A 7,265-nucleotide genomic window follows, 5' to 3' on the forward strand; every position below is an offset into this window, starting at 1 on the left:
TTCTTGTTTAAGGGACAATATAGCTGATGTTCTTAACTACTAAGGGATAATTTACCCTTATTTGCCTTCAACAAGCTGCTCTTAGCCTAACTTTTTGTGAGTTAGGATGCCAAATGTTTGGATGTTGATATTTGAACTGCATCATTATATTTATTAACCCTAATTTGGAATACTGCAGATTATACACTATATATTTTGTGACGTTTTAAATCAAAACTTCATACTTTTGGGCAACTTAAGCATATTCAGATGTACAACATCTTTTTATTAAACCTGTACTTTGGATAATTTAACATTAGATTTAATAAATTTTAACCCTGTTCTTGTCAGTTTAATATCTGATATGTGCTCTACCTGAGGACTATGTATTAAAAGGATTTTTGGAACAGGGAGATGAAACAGGAGCTTGCTCCATCCACTCCACGCATCGACCCGGTATAGCAGAACCAGGACACCTCCCCTCAGGCAGACTGTGGAAAACAGCTGAGCTGTTTTGAGAGTGTGCTGTTTTAAGGTCTGGTGTCCCTCTTTCTAAGATGCAGAACTGCTGTGGGGACCACCTTGTGACTTTGGAGATCTATATCCAGCCCTCTGTTACCTTGGACTTCTCTGTGCCTAAATCCCCCACCTACACAAGCACGAGGTATCAGACTAGCCTGGACTTTTCCAGATTAGAAAAATACCCACTGCACTAGTAGGGGGCCAATGTGGCGGTTTTATTATGAAGTGTTGCAGGACACCTGTAGGCCCATCCCTACCAGTGCTGGTGCCCTACCCAGCCCAGCACCTGTACCCTCCCCATGGAGGAAGTGGCCACTTTGTGGAAGGAGGGGGGCCTGTGCAGGCAGAAGCTCTGGGAGAAAGGGGGTTGCCAACTCTCCCAGGCCATACACCATCAACAACCCTAGGAGGGAGGCTCACCTGCAGCCTTAGGGGAGCAGATGGGAGGGGCAAGCAGCAGCAGGCTGGAAGACTCAGGTGAGGCAGGAGCTGGCTGCACAGCCCACCAAGGAGGAGTGCTTTGAAGGGGAAACCACCACCTCCCTCCAGCCACCAGTTCGCAGCTGCCCCCTGCACCACCTGAGTCCTCAGGCCCACACTTACACCACGCACTGCTGCCTGGTGAGCAGGGAGAGGCTGGGGGGCAGCAGGTACAGCTAGGAGATGAGGCTGTCAGACCAGGGCAGAGTTCTGGGCAGTGGACAGCAGGGGGATGGTGGCTCCCTGAGCCCCAGTGCTGAGCCCATGAAGGGGACGGCACCAGAGCTCACATATAGCACGTAGCTCCATAGGGCACCATGAAATCTGGGGCAAGTTAATACCCCAAAAATTCATGGTGTTCCACACGGCTGTGCGTTCTGCACATCGACAGGGACAACCCTGGGCACCTGGGCCCATCCGTCACTGATCTTCTACCTAAGAACAAAATTCACCCAGTTGTCTCCTAAACACAGACCTGTGACCCCTCTCGCAGACAGGTTCAGAGAACTACCAGAAGAGTCTAAATCAATAGTTACCAACCAGCTGAGCCCGATCACATGGTCGATCCTGGGGGGGTCTCCCAGTCCATTGCGCTCAGCACTCTGCAGGCTCCCAGCCCATCCGGTTCACATGCCGCCAGTCCAGGCTCAGGAATGGCCAGGGCTGCCCGGTGTGTGTGTGAAGGAAAGGGAGCAAGTAGTGGTGGCTCCACACTCCTCTCCTTCGCTGGAGTGGCTCTTGGGAGGACAGCCCTGCAGATCAGCAGGCACTGATGTCTATTTGCGGGGAGACATTTGTATCGGCACAGGGCTCTAGCCTAGGACTGGGGCAGGAAGGGAGCCTGCTTCACCTGCCCTGCCTCACCGACCTGGAGCCACCAGTAGTAACTGCTAATCAACAGGAGCCTGCACCACAACCCCCAGCCCTCTCCTCAGAGCCAGCACTCCCTCTGCATCCCCACCCCAGCTCTGGCCCCTCGTCAGAACCAGCACCCCTGCATTCTTGCCCCTGACCTGACCCTTCCTCAGAGCCATCCCCCTCATGCCCAAATTATAACCCTGCTCTCCTGCACACCCCAACTCAGCTCTACCCCCCAGAGCCAGCAGCAACCCCATCCTACACACCCCAGGGCTCACCCTGAGCCACCTCCCAAAGCCAACACCTATACCCCCTCCTGTACCCCAATTCCCCTCCTGACCCTCAACCCCCATCGCAACCTAGTAAAAGTGAGGGACAGGTGGGAAAGACTGAGCGATGGAGAGAGGGGTGGTGGGAGAAGGGGCAGGAAGATCTTGAGTTGCCCTTAAATTTTGAACATGATCTTGAGCATGAAAAGGTTTGGGACTACCGGTCTATACTGAGCTCTACATGCAGCTGAATGGCTTTCAGACTTTTCTGTTATTGGCTGATAATGGGTTTGAGGTGAAACCAGTCAGTCCTTTGGCTCCTTTGCAGCAGATTAGCCAGAGGGGGGCTTCCAACTCCCTTTACTCTACCCTGCTTCTTTGAGTTTACACAAAAACAACAAAAAGGAGTTTCCTGCAATTCCACTATCCCTGTCTCCAACTGTGGTCAGTAACAAATGTTTGACAGCAAGGTGAAAGAAGCCCTGAACTGTGAAATAAGTTGCCCATGGGGTAAGTTTCAATCTGGCTCCATTACTAAGGTCTATACAAAATGTTCCAGTGTATACCTGCAAAAATGTTCCTATCATCAACAAGGAAGTATTTATGTGCACTCTCCGTAAGTGTATATTACAAATACAGTCAAAGGCCTTGGCCCTGCAAGGCGCCAACAGCCCCAAAATCCTAATATTCCCTGAACACCAAAACCCCCCGGTGCCACCTCACGCACTCCCCTTTGGGCAATCAAGTGTACATACAGGTCAGTGTTTGCCAATGCCTGGAACCCACAGAGCAGGGGTGCACAAAGTGGGGGGCAGGTCCCCTCAGGGGGGTCATGACATTTCATAAGTGGGGTGCAGCACAATTGGCTGCTGGGTCTCACGCTCATCCTTATCATTAAAAATGGTGAAATGTAACTGTTTTTCTGTGTTCACATTTATACACCAATTAATAACGTTTTCATACTCTGCAGACTTCTTTTCTGAAACGTGCCAAAAGGGTCTTTTTTCATATCGGCAGATCAGAAATTTATGTCCGTTTGGATTACACTAGAAAGGTTGGGGGTCCTGCTAGTTGCAAGGATGAAAAGGTGGGGGCAGAGTAAAAGGCAGACCCCACAGAGAATGGGTAGATGATATAGTAGATTGGGGCAGAAATAGTCTACAGAAACTAAGTCCGCACTGGACAGGGAACGATGGAAAGGAACAGTGAGAAAGGCATCAAACACCAACGGGTGCTGAGCCCACGGTTATTGACGATGATGGGAGTAAAAGGTTTGCTCACCCCTGCTATAAACAACTCAGGCTTGTAGCACTGGCAGCAGCCAGGAGCTATGGGCCCCTTTGAAATGCTGTGGGAGTGTCACTCCGCAGCTCCACGTGGCTAGCGGGGGATACAGGGCTGGTGCTGTGCTCCAGGCTGTGCTAAGAGCTGACTGCCCTTGGCCCCACCCCTTCTGCACAAGGCTCCATCCCTGCTGGGGAAGTGGAGGCAGCTCCCCTCACACCTTGCCCCAGGTCTTGCAGTGGCTGTCAGCCCCACCAAGACAACTATATAAAGGAAACCCACCTACCACATCTACCTTTACAGATCCAGTAACCACCCCAAGCACACCAAGGCAAGCACTCAGATAACATAGACCACACTGGGGAGAGAGTTTGTGATGGGTATATTAACACATTCAAAACCAAAGGATGACTCTCCACCCAAGAAGCAGAGCACATTATGGGATGGACCACCACAGGTACCATCAGATGTCACTACAGGTGACTGGTGAGAAGTGAGATGGGGGCCACTGGCCATGTGACACCCTCCTTGTAAGCCTGGGGAAGGACTGGGACAACACCTCTCTTCCCCAGGCCATGCCTTTCCCTGCCCCAGCAGGAAGGATAGCTACACGACCAGGGAAGAAAAATAAGTTGGGGCATGTCTACTGTCCCAGCTCCTGCATAACAGCCTCTCTCCTGACTCGCCTCCTTGTGAGCACCTCCATGCAGATCTCAGGACTAGGCATCAACGTCTCTGCTCCCAGACCAAGGTTTTAAGCTGTAATGCACTATACTTATCCCAGAACATTTGACTTCACTGCAGCACTTGCATTTCTGCTGTCTTCCAGGGGCTATGACAGGATTTACAGAGGACCAGCCATTGTTCAGAAAGCACAAAGAAGTTAGGACAAAAATATTACAGAGCATCCATGTATGCAGGACCTGAAGGAACGAGTCCCTTAAAGCTAGCTGGCAGTGGGGAGAGATCCCAGGTGTGTCTATGTAAATACAGTTTGCTCCTGCTTTGCTTAGATGTTAGATATTCAGCAGAGGGAGTGACATCTACCTATCTTTTGCCAACAGTTCTGTTGCGTGAGGCCATATGTCAGAAAACCCTCCCTCTGTTGAGACATCCCTTCTTCCTTGTGGAGCAAGGTCTACAGGGATGTTGACAGAATGCTCGCATTCAGCAGATCTCTCCTGAGAGATCGGCAGTCTGGATGTGCCCTCGGTCTGTTTGGTCGACAGATGTCTGCAGTCTTGACGTAGCCTGAGCTGCATATGGCAATCTCCAGAAGTTCAAAAGTCAGAGCCCACCTGCCAGGAGCCACTACTTGGGGCTTCAGCCCCACTTTTGCTAAAGTCCCAAGTCCCAACAGGTGCGCACCAAAGGGCTGAAGCCCTGTGACCCACGCCCACCACCTCCTCATTGGGCAAAAGCACCTATCCCACCACCCCACTGCAAGGCAGAGGTTCCTGAGCTCCACCCCAGCTGGTAGGTGGAGAATGCAGAGATGGAGGAGGCTTGCATACTGCACTTCATTGGCTCCTCAGCTACAGTTTGGGCACTACGAATTCATTAGGTAGGGGTAGTGAAGTGAGCATGCAAAGTCCTAGATTCTGTTCCTAACTCACCCACAAAAGCCCAGCTCTGACCGCCAAAAGGTATTTAGATGCTTAATTTCCACTGATTTCAATGGGAGTTTGGCACCTAAATACCTTTAAAAATATGGACCAAGTTCCTTACATGGGTTGGACTAGTCATTTAATGTCCCAGGGTCTCTATCAAATACTTTACAAGCAAGTACAGAATCCCTTAATAATCACAAAGTGCAGAGAGACTGCAGGGATGGGAGCCAGAAGTATCTAGACTGACTGATGTTTACCTGCATTCCTTATTGCAGTCCCAGGCTTACAGACTACCCTGGAAGTGTGACCAGGTAACAGAATTTATTTCCTTGAGAGTGTCCAGTCAGTGAAGGTTGGTGGAGCATCTAGGTCTTTTTGATGTTCAGTGTGAGGCCAAGATTCAAGTATGCTTCAGCAAAGGCACTGAAGATGGTCGGAAGGGCTGTGGGAGAAAAGGCAACAACCATATGGTCATCCACGTACTGGAGCTCCATGACTGAGGTGGTGGTGGTCTTGCTTTTAGCCTTCAGTCTCAAGATTGAAAAGCTTCCCATTCATCTATAGATAATCTTCACACCATCTGGAAGCTTGCCATCAATGAGGTGAAGGGTCATGGTGATGAAGATGCAGAACAGTGATGGGGCAATGACACAGCCTTGCTCAACTCCTGTTTTGACCTCAAAAGGGGTTGCTTTGGGAGCCGTTGTTGCTCAATACTGTGGCAGTCATGTTGTCATAAAGCAGCCTTAAAATGCTAACAAATTTTTTGGTGCAGCCAATCTTTGAGAGGACGGTGAACAGGGCGCTATGACTGACTGAGTTGAATGCTTTGGTCAGGTCGATGAAACTCTTATAGCTTGGTTGTGTTCATGACATTTTTCTTGCAATTGCCAGGCAGTGAAGATCATGTCCGCTGTTCCTTGTAACAATCAGAAGCCACACTGGGATTCTGGAAGAATTTCTTCTGACAGTGACGGGACCTGGTTTGCAAGTATTTGAGCTAAGATTTTCCCTGGTGTTGCCTGGAGGGAGAGGCCATGATAGTATCCACAGACTGACTTGCTGCCCTTCTTGAAAAGACTGACAATCAGTGCATCTCTGAAATCTTGTGGCATCTACTCCCTATCTTGAGAATCAGGAGGTGTTTGTGGAGTTCTGGACCACCTTCCTTGAAGACTTCAGTGGCGATTCCATCTAGTCCAGTTACCTTGTTCCACTTCATCGCTTTGATGGCAGCTTGGTCCTCACTCAGCGTAGAAAGTGTTGCAAAATTGTCTCTAGGGGGTTGCTGAGGGACTTGATCAAGGGATACTAAGACCATGGTGGAAGGGTGGTTCAAGAGCTCGTTATAGTGGTCCCTCGAGTGAGAAGCAATGGCTTTATTGTCTTTCAAGAGTTAGGTGCCATCCTTTGATCTCAGGGGACTGATTCCATGGTTTCTTGGTCCACAAAAAACTCTGGTAGCATTGAAGAAACTTCTTGTAATTTTGATGTCCGCGAGATGCTGGAGTTCTCACACCTTCTCAGTTCACCGGTTTTTCAGTCTTTGTTCTATACTGCACTTCTGCCTTGGCATATGCTTCTCTCTTCATCGTGCAAATGACAGTGCTTTGCCAGGCCCTAAAGGCTTTCCTTTTTTGCCTCAATTAACCACTCATCTTCCACATCGTTCTCATCCAACCAGTCCTGATGCTTCCAGGTCTGGTAGCCAATGGCTTCTCCACAAGCTCCAGTGATGGCATTTTTCAATTGACACCAGTGTTCTTCCACATCTTCAGGGTGTACTGTTGGCAGCTTCCTTTGGCGCACTATCTGGAAGTCACTTCATCAGATGGGGTCCTTCAAGCCTTGTATGTTGATATTTTGTCGGATCTATTTCCTCTGACTTCTCCATTTGGTGACAATCTTAATTGCCATTGTGGATCGAATAAGGCAGCGATCAGTCCAGCAGCCATCAGCACTAGTCCTTGCATGCGTGAGAACATCACGCTGATCCCAACCGCAGATGATGACATAGCCTATGAGGTGCCAGTGCTTCGATCAAGGATGTTGCCAGGAGATTTGAAATTTGTTTTTCTGGGGGAACAGGGTGCTCATGGTGACTAGCTCGTGTTCCACACATTTTGTAAGGAGGAGCACTCCATTGGAGTTGTTGTTCCTGATGCCTCCTTTCTCAAGGGTAGTCTGCCAGAGAGCCGCGTCTCTTCCGACCCTGAATAATCTTGTGTTCTTGGGGTATGTATTTCAGGACTGTATCCAGTTG

At 49.6% G+C, this 7,265-nt stretch overlaps 1 pseudogene; it reads left to right on the forward strand.

Moving 5' to 3' along the window:
* The first annotated feature begins 284 nt into the window (after nucleotides 1-284).
* LOC142019405 (U2 spliceosomal RNA) lies at nucleotides 285-460 on the forward strand (annotated as a pseudogene).
* Nucleotides 461-7,265: the final 6,805 nt, after the last annotated feature.

Source organism: Carettochelys insculpta, chromosome 11, assembly GCF_033958435.1.
Source record: "Carettochelys insculpta isolate YL-2023 chromosome 11, ASM3395843v1, whole genome shotgun sequence".
NCBI lineage: Eukaryota > Metazoa > Chordata > Testudines > Carettochelyidae > Carettochelys > Carettochelys insculpta.